Raw genomic sequence first — 13,162 nt, 5'->3', positions numbered from 1 at the left:
GTGTTCCCATTTAACAATTATAAAGTTAATAGATTTGAAAATCAATATTATAGTTATTCCAAACTAAGTACCCCATGCACGGTAAGCATAAAAACAAAAAGGATTGGGGCGCCTGGGTGGCTCAGTCGTTAAGCGTCTGCCTTCGGCTCAGGTCATGATCTCAGGGTCCTGGGATTGAGCCCCGCATCAGGCTCCCTGCTCCACGGGAAGCCTGCTTCTCCCTCTCCCACTCCCCCTGCTTGTGTTCCCTCTCTCACTGCCTCTCTCTGTCAAATAAATAAAATCTTTAAAAAAAAAAAAAGGATTAAGAGTTAGAAGAATAATTGTGCAAAAGGCAGCTAGAATGCTGCCACAGTGTGCTCATGTGTGGGATTGGGACCTTTAGAAGAGCACCACCCTTTACTCTCCCTCCCTGAACCTCTGCTGAGCAGAATGTTGTCTGTAGTCGGGGACCGGGCACCCTCCTTGGAGACACCATTGATAAGGGGCAGGGATCCTCTGACTCTGTTGATGTGGCCTGATCGGGAACTGTCCCACCCCATTCCCTCTAGAAGTGCTCTGAAAGCAGCTTTTTTTTTTTCCTTTTTTAAGATTTTATTTATCTATTTGACAGAGAGAGAGAGCACAAGCAGGGGAAGTGGCAGGTAGAAGGAGAGGGAGAAGCAGGTTCTCTACTGAGCAGGGAACCTGAGGCAGGGTTTGATCCCAGGACCCTGGGATCATGACCTGAGCCGAAGGCAGACGCTTAACAACTGAGCCACCCAGGCGCCCCTGAAAAAAGCTTTATGTTGATGAAAAATGAGAGACAATTGTGGGATGAGCTCCCCACTCCTTGCTTTAAATTGGCTTGAAGTAAATGAAATTGCTGATATTTGACTATTTGGTGCCTATCCAAAAACGCCTTTTCATGTAGTTCAGCCTAATTTTTTGGATTCTCAAAATGTGTATTATATATGAATATGAACTCCATTAACTGTGCAAAGAAATCTGCGTCCACGGCGGTTTTCGACGGGCGGGGGGTGCAGGCTGTGAGAAGGGTTTAACTGCCAAACAGGACATCTGCCAGAGCCCAGGGCTGCATCTGGGAGGCCGCTCGTTCCATGGAAGCCCCGAGTGTCGACTTTGCCGTTTCTTGAACCATTTTGGTCTCTCTCTGAGACCATCCTTTTCCTTCCGCCTTATATTTGCATAGCTGTTTTCTCTGGGCATTGTGCCCAACGGGTGTTATTTTATTATTGTTATTATATGGAGTGTCTCCAACCCTGTTTTGTGATAAGGGCTTTAAAAATCAATTCTAGAAAAAGGTTTATAACCTGCCACCATATGTGTTTAATGTAAAATTAGTTTAGAATTGTTTTTTATTTCTCTAAATGGTTCTCACTTGTTTCTCCTCAAAATGGAGAAATTGTAAAGAAACAAAAATCTCAAATTTTGTTGTTTTGTAGCTCTCTATTTTTACCTGTGTACTCCTGCTAACTAGATACCTACACATCCATGCAACAGTCAGAGGAGCTCATGGGTTTGATTTGTTATGAACATGCAGTTAAATAAGAATATAAAATTTTACTGACCACAGCTCTTATTGAAGGGAGGGAAAGGTCCTTCAGCAGGAGAAATACTTTTGGCTCTAAGAAGAAAATAGACTCCACTCATAAATCCACTCATTAAAAATCTTTTTTTTCCCCCAAAACAGATGTAAATTGTTCAGGGCTGGTAGGCTCCATTAGTTTCAGCTGTGTCATGATTTCAGCTTTTCAGAAAATGCCTACAAATTCAGACCTTCTTATGGCGTCTTTCAAAGCCGTTGCTGGATTTTGCCAGTTTTTCTTTTCAAGAGTATACTTCTTACGGACTGGTTCTAAGAATGGTAAAGGCATTGGACAAACTGATAAAATCTACTTATAATTAAAATCCCACTGAAATGTGAGTCTTAAACACCTGTTTGATAGTTCAAGGTGATGGAAGTGTTTTCGGTGCTGTGTAAGGGAGGCTCCGTTGAGAGGTTCTTCGCACACATCCCCACCACGTAGCCCTGCTGGGCAAGAGGGATTGGTGGTTGGTCTTTTTTGCTTTTGGTTTTTAAAACAAGCTTTTTTCAGGAGCAGCCCTTTCTGGGAGATGTGGACTAGTCAGGCCCATGAGCTGAACCAAAGCCAGGATTAGGTTAAAGGCTCCCCTGAACTTCTGATTCTAGCAGCAGAGCAAATGTCAGGCAGTGGCCCTCCTACCCAGAACCAACCTCTGAACAGTGTGTTTGTCCTGTCATCTGCCCTTCTGCCATCCTGACTTCAGCCCTTTGGATAACAGACTTCTCTGTCTTCATGAACCTCCTTTCGAAACTCAAACACCCCTGGGACAGCCAGACATTACATTAGAGCTTCTCACATTGGGAAACCAGGCGATGAGCCAGTTGGGTCCCATGAGAAGCAGAACTCATCTTTGCAGATCAGCAGCAGTACTGGGTGTTAAATCATTTACAACATTTTTTATTAACATAAACACACACCAGGAATTTGCGTTGTTTTTAAGATAAGAAATTGAACACATTTCTTGCTTGCAGGTCCCTCCGGCCCAGCTTCCGGACCCCTGAAGGTCCTCCCTTCCCATTCTGTGCCCCTGTGCAAAGGGGGAGGACTCCAGGGGAAATGTTTGTGTCGCACTGTCCTCAGCCCTGGTTCTCAACCCTAGCATCCCATGGGGAAGTGCAGTACAGACTGATGCCCAGGACCTGCTCCACAGATTCTGGTGACTTGGTTTGGAGTCCGGCTTCATCGGTGCGGATTAATCACTGGATTATTCTCACATGCAGCCAGGAATGAGCGCTGCTGCCATGAGGCATTAGCAGCCCCCTTAGCAGGGATTCATGGATGCCCAAGGCCTAGGAGGAAAGGCTTGCTGCTGCTTTGTGGGAGGTGGGGTCAGGAACCTCCATGGTTTCTTTCCAAGCCGGAAATGGCAGGTAGTGGCAAACATCTATCTAGGGCTTAGCTTGTGCTGGGCACCGTACTAAGCAATTTGTGTAGGATCACTGTTTTCCCCCTTAACCCGCGAGGAGTCTGAGGCTCAAAGAGGTGGACTGACTTCCTCATGAGCGCACAGCTGGTGAGTGGGGATGGGGAGATTGGAGCACCAGCAGTCTGACCACAGAGCCTGGATTCCACCCGCAAGAATGTTGTGTGAGACGAGGAGCAGCCGGGCAGGTGGGAGCAAGTGGGGGACTCTGGGATGCTGGCTGGAAACTGTGAAAGACAAACAGCACCAACTTCACAATGAGGGCACCTGTTATAGGACACCCAAGGCTCAAGAGGGACCCAGAGGTACAAGGAGAGGAAAGTGGAGATCGGGAGGCATCTGAAGACACCATTTCATAGCCCTCACCACCCCCCGCAAACAACTCAGTGTCAGAAGAGTCACTGCTTGGATTATCTCCATTCCAAGGCATCTGTTCACCAGAGAACCATCCCCCCCATTTCTACCCCAAAACGTGCTGCTTCTGCATCCTTCCTCATCCAAGAAATGAATGTGACCCCCTTCAAATGACATCCCTATACCACTGTATTTTTATAAACCCTTGTGATATTACCATCTTATCTTTTTAGACCTTTGTGAGATTGATCAAAGGGTTAAAAGTATAAAAACTATGCAGCTTTAAAGAAAGTGTAGATATCAGTGCTATTCTTTAATCTATAATAATGAATGGTTTTAGTCAGAATGCTTTAAATGCAGCTATTGTAAAATCTCTGCCCTTGTATCAGTGGTTAAGTATCATGGCTCATTGATATAGCTTTAAAAAGTTCAAAGGCTATGCTAGCATATCTTTGTCTCCTCCTCTTTTAACTGTAAAGAAAAAGATGTCCTTGTTATCAAGCCTTAGCATTTATGTGAAAAATGAAATTGGGTTCAGTTTGTGCATAGATTTTGAGAGAGATTAAAGTGGACATCACACAATTTTTCTCCATAAAAGCCTACCTTTGATGTGCTTTCTGCCTATTCATACGGAAGCTTCAGCCATTGTTTTTGAGCTGCAAAAGAGCGTCTGCTTGTCACCAGCACATTCTAATACCTTTGTGCTGGAGCCTTGTTCAAGGTGGATCTTATAATTCAGAGATAATGTTACTAGAGCCGTACATTGTGACCAGACACCAGCCTGCCTCAGGAAGATAAATGCCAAGGCAAAGGCAAAGCGTTTATCGAAAATGATCAGGAAGCAAAACTAAAACATTTACTTCTGAATGTCCGATTGTAATCTGTGCTCTTGATACTCCATCAGCAATATAACAGAAAGTTATTCTTCGGTGTTTGCTTTGTTCTGGCACCGGGTTCTAATTTGCTTTTGCTTTGGAGGTTTGACTGCAAAGGAAATCAATGAAGTGGTTACGTTACAGGGCCGAGAGTGCCTGAGTGCGTGCTCCTAGCTTGAATCAGGCTAGGTTGATGGAGGGCCAAGGGGAGGTGCCTCAGCGAACTGGAAGTTGATGACATTCTAGTAAAATGTCTACTAGCCAGTCATCTTTACATGAGCCCCTGGGGTGTGTGTAACACAGCAACACAGCTTTATGTGCATTTAATCGTAACTAGGGAGTGGGGTTGTTGTCCCATTCTACATGAGAGGAAACTGAGGCTCAGAAAGAAGTGCAGGTGGGGCACCCGCATGGCTCACTCAGTTAAGCGTCTGCCTTCGGCTCAGGTCATGATCCCGGAGTCCTGGGATCAAGCCCCACACCAGGCTCCTTGCTGAGCTGGGAGCCTGCTTCTCCCTCTCCCCCTATTCCTCCCCCACTCGTTCTATCTCTCTCAAATAAATAAATAAAATCTTAAAAAAAAAAGAAGTGCAGGGACTTGCCCAAGCACCGCGGCCAGTGAGTGGAGAGGCACTCTCATGCCTTCCACCTCCGACTGCTCCATCACTAATTGCTACAAATATTCTCACACAGTACTTGTAATTTGCATATCAACTAAAATTTACCTTCCTCGCTAAATTTATTCAGATGCTCTTCCTCATCTCTGAAAAAAGGTAGGGTTCCCCCCCTCCCGTAAATGAAAGTGAAATTCAATAGAAATTTTTTCTTTGTTTGGCTTATGTTCTTTTGGTACCTAGTATGTACCTAATATCTAACTTTTTTGTTGTTGAGGTTTTTATTAATGCTTCCTCTGAATTAAAAAAAAAAAAAATCCTATTTTAAATTATCTCCCAAACAGCTAAGGCTAAATTCCTAGGAAAATATTATCTAAACGACTGTTGATACCTCTATACGTTTGTTTTCCTTACACGTCTTCCACTCAAAGCTCTTCCAACACATTCAAACTGTTTGGCCGTGTGTCCCACGCTGCCAGCCAGAGTGTCTAACTGTCGGGAACCTAAAGCACCCATCGGAACAAGAAAGGAGGGCTCCTCCAGGGACCCCCTGTCGATACTGGGGGGAAAAGAGCAAAGGAAGAAGAGGGCAAGGGGGCTCCCGTCTGCTGCTGTCCTGCCCGCCTGTCGCGTGAGGCCTGCAGGGAGCAGCTGTGGTGGGTGTGAGGGCGCCCCGGCTATGCATCTAACTCAGCCACTCTGTGCTCTTCCACCCAGGCTCACCTCCACCTGAGCCTTGGCCACTGTCCCCCGACCGGCAGCTCAGCAGCCGTCCTACCCCCCATTCTTGTTTCCATCTCTCTATAAAAATGGTGATCATATGAAGAAGAAAAAGCATATTACATAAGTTCATGCCAATATATTTAAAAGTCCTCCTGCAAAAGAAAATTGCAATATGAATTCTGAGTTAAAGTGAGACTGACTCTTCTGGCCGGTTTTCAATTCAGTCTGCTTTTGTCTTGTTTTTTTTTTGTTTTTTTTGCAAGTGAGCATTAACCCATATTAAAATGAAGGCAAAACCACACTGTTCCATTCCGAAGAAACATTTGGCCACTAAATGAAAGAAGAGCCAGGATCCACGTATAAATTATTCAGAAATTTGATAAATAAACATGCAAACTTCTCGCTGAGGCTATCGCGACTGCATTATGCAGTCCAATAAAGAGAATTTAATTTAATGGATTTTCAGCAACATTGTTCAGTGATCAACAAAAGGCATACTGTCCTTTATGAAGAACTGATTTTCCCTGGGCATTCTGAAGAAAGTGGGTCCTCGTTAACCCTAGAATGGCTAGCTAATGTAATTGAAGCGTGACCACCTGGCAGTGAGGTTGCCCGTCAGCTGCCAAGGAAGGCCCGGCCGGGAGGACCAGGTGCTCCGCTCGCGCCGTCTGATTGTTACAGTGGAATAAACAGCGTGATTGCACAGTATGGCCGGGGGCGAGAATCCAAGACTGCTGCCAGCCAGAGAGCCTGCTTTCTTCCCTGGTCTTTGACGAGGCGGCCCGAGAGTGCTTCTATTCAGAGCAGGTAACTCTGACAAAGCTCCGATGCTGTCTGCTGCAATTAGGAGGGGAAAAAATCAGACCGGCCTGAGAACGAAGCAGCAGTGAGCCTCAAGTACCTGTTTCTGCATCACACGAAGCCTCGGCGCTTTTAATACAGGATGTAAAGGAAATCCGAGCAAAGGCACCTAAATGTGGAGTGACCACTGTTGCTTAAAGCGTGTTGGCTTTATGGCTGCTTCTTTTGAAGCATCACACCAACTTGACACCCAACGATAAACTTCACTGAGGTCTGGATTCCATGGCAACCCAAATTCTGTGGTTCTTTGGTTATATTTAATAAAATGCTGGGCCATGTCTTTGCTCTCTCTGTCTTCCTTTACAAAGCCCTACAAGCATCGATCTTTAACTCACTGAAATAGTCCTTCACTCAATGCTGTTGTTTGTTCCAGTAATTTTTTTTTTTTATAAAGCACTGCTCCCCATGTGGAGATATAAAAGAAAATTAGCATTATTTGACTTTAAAAAAATTTAATTAGGAAATAGGCATTACGACCTTTCTAAGGGGTTTTGAATGTGAAATGGTTCATTAAGTTCATGTTAATAGAAAAGTAAAGAGCTCTTCCCCCCAAACAGCAAGGGAAAAAAATCGCTCTCTCTTAAACACATTGATTGATTTCATTTACTGAGCACAGGAACCATGAAATGTTTCATCCCCAGCAGCACATTAAATATGTGCAGAAGTAAAATTACAGCCGAACAGCACCTTGTACTTTGTCCTCATGGTGTGTACATTTCAATAGGCTGGGAGGAGAAAAAACAAACTGTAGAAAGATCCTTTTATGAAATTAAATTACCTGTTTTGTATTGCTCTGAAGCTGTGCATGTAGCTGTTGATTCAGAGGGGCTGTGACTGTTGCCTGGAGCTTTTCTAGTGGGGAATCCCACCCCTACGCCCAGGGCAGGAGCTACCATTAGGAAACTGAAATGAGAAAAACGTTTCCAGCCAGGCACTGGGTCTGACCGGTGGTAACTAGTTGTGAAGAGTTACTAGGATTGCTTAGAAGGACGAATGTTAGGGGACACCTCGGTGGTGCTGTCGGCTAAACATCTGCCTTGGGCTCAGGTCATGATCCCAGGGTCCTGGGATCGAGCCCCACATCGTGTCGGGCTCCCTGCTCAGTGGAGAGTCTTCTCTTCCCCCTGCCTGTGCTCTCTCTCTCTCCTTCTGAAATAAAGAAATAAATAAAATCTTAAAAAAAAAAAAAAAGGACAAATGTTAGGTCTCAGGTGTTTCTCAGTATCTTTATTATCAAATGGCGGTCAAGCCACTTAGTTGTAAAATGGGAGAGCGACCTGAGCCAAGTTAGGCCATTACTCCTAGCCTCGGCTTCCACATTGGTGAAAAGGGATGGCAAATACAATGGTACGTGAAAAGCTATTCGTGCAGCAGGGTCTGTTTCATAGTGTACTCCCCTTCCTCCTTCCCACACATCAGGTCTTTCCCAGTGGAAAATGAGCCAGGTCATGCCCTTTTTTCCTAAACGATTTATTTTTCAGGCTCCATTTTGCATAAGTATTCTGCAAGGACAAAGTAAATATATTGAATTTAGTTGTTAGACAAAAAGCATATGTATGTATATATATATGTGTGTGTGTGTGTGTGTGTGTGTGTGTGTGTGTGTGTGTGTGTGTGTATTCCACTCTAGCTTGGAAGTCCATTTTGTTTTGCTCAAACTGCAGAGTTTTACGGGCGCCCCTCTTGACACTGGCTCAGGATTCTAGAGCTAGAAATCTAGATCTGAATCCTGCTCCCAGTTGGACCTCAGCAGTACCCCTCTCCCTGGCTGTTTCCACATCCGTAAGATGAGCTGATGTCAGTCGTAGATAGGGAGGTTGGACAGATGCGACAGCACTGAACCATACTGTTAGTGGTAGGGGCTGTCACCCTTCTCACGCCCTCTGAGGACTCAACCTTGAGCATTTACCCTAGAACTTAACTAAAGGCTGTCCCATCAGCAGGGTCCCTCAAACTCCTTTGTGCCGTGGACCTCCTGTCCTTCTCAGAGTGTATATAAATGCAGAAAATAAAAAAAAAAATAGGATTACAAAGTAAATCAGGTATAGTGAAATACTTTTCCAAATCAAGCACATATGTAGTAATATATGGCCATTGTTATGCATGCATTAAAAACTAAGCTCTAGCAGTGGGCATTGTAACTGCTGTCATTTTGAAGCAGTGATGAGCGAAACCAATATTTTGAGACCTTGGCAGCACCATGATGTGATCTGAAAATGTCTGTAATTTCCACTGGTGACAAAGTCACAGGTAGTAGTGGTTCATTGTCCATATTCATAATGGAAAGAATTGCTTAATTTCAGTTAGAGGAAAGTGAAAATAAGGATGCAGTTTGTACCATAGAAATCCAAGGTCTCCTTGAATTCTGATCATCACCTGAAAGAGACCCCTGGGGTCTGTCCATAGACCTAGATTAAGAACCCCCTCCTTTCAGGATTCACAAGAACCATGGAAGCAGACTCCTCCTCACCCTGGCCTCATTTGGATGCTCTGAACTGGGGCAAAAAGCCAGAGTCAGTCACTGCTGTGTTCCTTCAGCCAGCCAGCCACCTAAGGTACTGTGGCTGTAGGTTGCAGGACTGGGACAAAACCCTGACCAAGACAGACCACAATGCCTGCCCTTCTGGAGCTTCCATTTTAGTGGGGGGAGGCATATAGCAAGCAGAACAAATCATGAAGATGCAGAGCACATTAGAGTGTGAGGAGTGTGGAGGAGAGAAAAGGATTAGATCAGGGTGCCTCCCAAGAAAGTGAGGAGGGTTCTGGGAAAAACATTCCAGGCAGAAGACACAGAGAGGTCAGAGGTGATTGATGGCAAGGGCCCAGTAGGGCCTCACCAACTGCCATAAGGACTTAGCTTTTTCTGTGAGATGGGGCCATTGGAGGGACACCATCCCATCATGACCCCTGCTGCTGGGTACAGAGAGGCTAGCAGAGCAGAGAGGGGGCTACAGCCATAATCCAGGGACAAAGAGACAGTGACTTCCTCAGGGGTGGCATGCAGTGGTGACAAGCGGCCAGGTTCTAGACCGATTTGGATTTGCTACCAGATGGGATGTGGTGTGTGAGAGGGAGTGGAGTCATGGGTGTCCTAAGTCACCAGGTTTTTGGGACATTCAGGGCTGTTGGTGCTCACTAGTCTGACTTAATTTCCCCATTTGCAGAGGGTAAACATCTATTTAATAACAATAACTAGCATTTAGCTAATGTTACATTGTACAAATTATATATTACACATATATTAACAACTGGATTCTACAATATGCCCACTTTACAGAGGCAACTGGGGTTTCAGGGAGGGTGGAGACCTTGCCAAGGTCCTGCAGGCAGCATTCAGAACCCTGAGCCTCCCGTGAGCTGCCCAGGACCTCTCCAGCCTGTGGCAGGGCGCTGCCTGGCTCCTCGCTCATGCACAGACTCACAGGCTGGGTCTGGCATGGCTGTCAAGACATGGGTGGGTAATTGCTCCCACCCTTCCAGGGGTCTGGGGCACAGACTCACCTCCTTCCCTAGACCCAACAACCCTAACAAGGCCAGGGCTTTAATCCTTCTACTTGGATGACTCACCTACCTCCAGTTTTATGACGGCAGAGTCAACAGGGTCAATGGGTTGTAGTCTTCGCAAGCCATCCTGGTGTTTGCCTCCTTGGGGAGATCGGCCATGCCCTCGGCCGCCATGCTGCTGTGTCTATACCTCTGTGCCCTGGGCAGGGATGCTTTTCCCCATTACTCATTTATTGTTGCAACCCTTGAGTACACCTTCTCTGTCAGCCACCAGTTCATTCTGCCTTCATGTTAGGAACAGTGTCGGAAGAGGGAATAGGTAAATATCACCTTGGAGCTAGGAAAGATCTATCTTAAGTCGTTTGGCATAGTCGGGTGGTATTTACAAACAGACTGAGATCTCTTCAGAAAACTCATGCAAACCCACCCATGAAGGTCTGGACATGGAGGCATTGGGGATTTTAGTAGCCCTGAGGTGACTTTGTGGGGTGGTTTCAAGGGCTCGGAAAGCACTGCATGCTGGAGGCCATCCAACTCCCTGGCAAGCCCATGATGTGTGGCCTGAGAGGGAAGAAGAAGTACCCACAAGCGGGGCTGTGGCCCAGGCTGACTCGAGGAACTTATGTGGCCTGTGGGCCTTCCAAAGTGATCAGTGACCACGTGAAATTTCCACTTTTGTAGGTCAAGAACCAGCAATTTTGTATGATTCAGCCTAATACATAAATCACCCCATTTTCAGACTTCAGTAGCTATAATACAGTATTTCTGGGGCTGTTCACTTACACAGAATTCAGAGCAAGACATCTCCAAAAACTTTTACTAATCCTGCCCACAGACTTCAGCTTGATTCTCATCTGTGTGAGTTCCATCCAGAGCAGTCCCAGGAAAGAGAATGCCATGCAGTCCCTGCCCACTGAGAGAACTGGAGACCCGTCCTTAGCTTCGGGGTCCGTTGTTCCCCTGAGCAAGAAAACAGAGCCACTGAATTTCACCGCACTGGGACTCTGACAGCCCCTCAACAGCTCCACCATCAGCCCGTTTCCTCCTGTGCTAAAAACGGTGCCATGACACATCTTCTCCCGCAGAGTTCTGCCTCCCTCTCTGCCTTGGCAAAGGAGAGCATGCTCGGCCCTCTGCCTCAACGGCCTCTAGAGCAGGTGACCCCAATTCCCTACTCTCCCTCAGATATCATTTAGTGAGCTTACATTTGATTAAAAAGTTTATGCATTACCGTCCCTTCCCTTTGGCTCTGCATTAGCTGCGCTGGTGTATATTTTCCTCCCTAAAAAATGGAGCCATTGAAAGCGGGGGCTGTCATCCATCTCCTTTGTCATCCCTCCCAGTGGTGCCTGCTCAGGCATGGCTGAATACCTGACACTTGTAGGCTTACCTCTGCCTCTCCGTCTTGGAACTCAGTTTCGTATTTTTGCACATCTCATCTCTCCCTCCACCACCTCCCAGGGCTATCTCCTGCATCCAGGGCTGAGTTGAGTGCCCCAGATGCAGCCTCCAACAGCAGTAAGAGCATCTGTCATCAATGCACGGCACCCTGGAATCAGCACTCAGGCTGCTTTGCAGGGGCGTCTTGCAAAGAAATGGGGCCGCAGCGTCCAGTGCTCCCAGGTGTCGGGTGGGTCCTTGAACCTCAAGTGTGGGGACAGGTGGAATTCTGGAAGTGTAAGTGAAGAACAGATGCCACCTCAGAGCCATCTTTCTGTGATGTTTTATCTAATTTCTGGACACAGGATAAGAACAGCAGAAGAATAACTTGTGGAATTATTTCTTGTGCGTTCACTTGGAATGGCTTTCCCTAGGAGGAATGTAAATATAGTACTCTCACCTCATAAGATGGTATAAGATAAAAGATGACACGCTGCTTCAAAACGAGTGCACCCCATCAAGGAGATGGCTTTCCCCTGCCTCGTCCTCACTTCAGAGCGTTGAGCCTAAAACACCTCTGTGTCTCGTGTGGGGATGTCTGCGACTCGCTCTCCGCGACTTTGGGTAAGGCTGAAACAGCCCGGCAGAGCTCAGAGGGGCTGAAACCATCTCCACTTGTGTGGACATGCTTTTACCCTGGCCCATCTACTCCGGCTTTGAACTTTTTCATTTAAAAGCGGGCCCTGTTGCTGACCGTGCAAACCCTCAGTGAGAGGAGCTGCTGGCCCTTCTCGTGAGTCCTCAATGAGAGCCCTGTGTACAGGGATAGGAGGGACTTTTGTCGCTATTTTGGCACTTACCTGTTAGACTTTGACGCAGAGGTCCCTGTCCTCTTTCTCTAAGAACATTGTCTTTGTTCTCAAGCAAACATCCAGACCCTGTAACTTCTCAGGTGACCTCGTCTCTGTAGTCCTTTGGGTGCATGATACCAACTAGATTTACGTGAGAACACATTAATTATTAATTAGTAATTAGTAAGAGCTTGCTTTAAATGGGCTGAGGGGGGTTGTTCATGAATATTTACAGTTGCCAGACCTCATGTCAGAAATAGTTCAGCCCTGTAAGATAGGTCAAACTGCGGGTGGTGCAGCTTGGACAGAAATGTACGACGTGTTAAAATTGAATTTGTATTTATTGCTTATATCAAAGGGCTTATTCCTGATTTCACAGACTAACAGCCTCTGGAGGTAGTCTCCTGTGCCCAGCCCCATCTTCTCCCAGCCCCCCAACCCCGCACCCTCCAGCTGGGTTTAGGTGTCTCTCCTCGTTCCTTCCACCTGTTTCAAATTTTTCTCTGGAAAGAATGCAGGCTCGTTCTCCCTCGCTTGTGCACGCGCTCTCTCTCTCTCTTTCTCTCCCCTTCCTCCGGCTCAGGACATACTATTAGGTTGAACCTGAAGTTGCCAATGTTGGCCTAATCTTTAACTTCTCAGAGCCTTGCTTTCTTCAGCTTTAAAATGAAAATAGCCAATACCTTCTTCATAGAATTTCCTGAGAATTTTTCCAAATAATCTTGGCACAAGATTGGCACAGAATAGGAGTAATAATTATGTTTGTGAATGGACAGGTGGATGGATAGACGGATGGATGGACGGATGGATGGATGGATAGGAATGTCTGTCTTCCTGGCATGAAGTGAAAATGGCCAAATGCATTGTCACTAAATGTGCATGGTGTTTTCTTAAAATACCGGCTCTTTAGCACTAGCAGAATTCACTTAGCAGATGCTGGGGGCACAGCAACAAGCCAGATGTGGGTCACCAGGCAGCTGGAGCGGAG

The 13,162-nt window shown here is 46.2% G+C and overlaps 1 protein-coding gene across 9 annotated transcripts in view; it reads left to right on the top strand.

Moving 5' to 3' along the window:
• RALGAPA2 (Ral GTPase activating protein catalytic subunit alpha 2) overlaps positions 1-13,162 on the top strand; it is a 308,387-nt gene that overhangs the window by 252,933 nt on the left and 42,292 nt on the right. Inside the window, exon 34 of one of the 9 annotated variants that reach the window (XM_081831949.1) lies at positions 5,842-6,718. The exons of 6 other annotated variants lie outside the window; for them this stretch is intronic. The gene's annotated coding sequence lies outside the window, so the exon portion shown is untranslated. Of the gene's footprint in view, positions 1-2,560; positions 6,719-13,162 lie in introns of those variants that run through there. 2 more of the 9 variants (XM_081831948.1, XM_081831947.1) reach the window with 2 other exon arrangements.

Source organism: Leptonychotes weddellii, chromosome 10, assembly GCF_054177405.1.
Source record: "Leptonychotes weddellii isolate Sample4059 chromosome 10, ASM5417740v2, whole genome shotgun sequence".
NCBI classification, from domain to species: Eukaryota; Metazoa; Chordata; class Mammalia; order Carnivora; family Phocidae; genus Leptonychotes; species Leptonychotes weddellii.
This window is presented reverse-complemented; position numbering and strand designations above follow the sequence as displayed.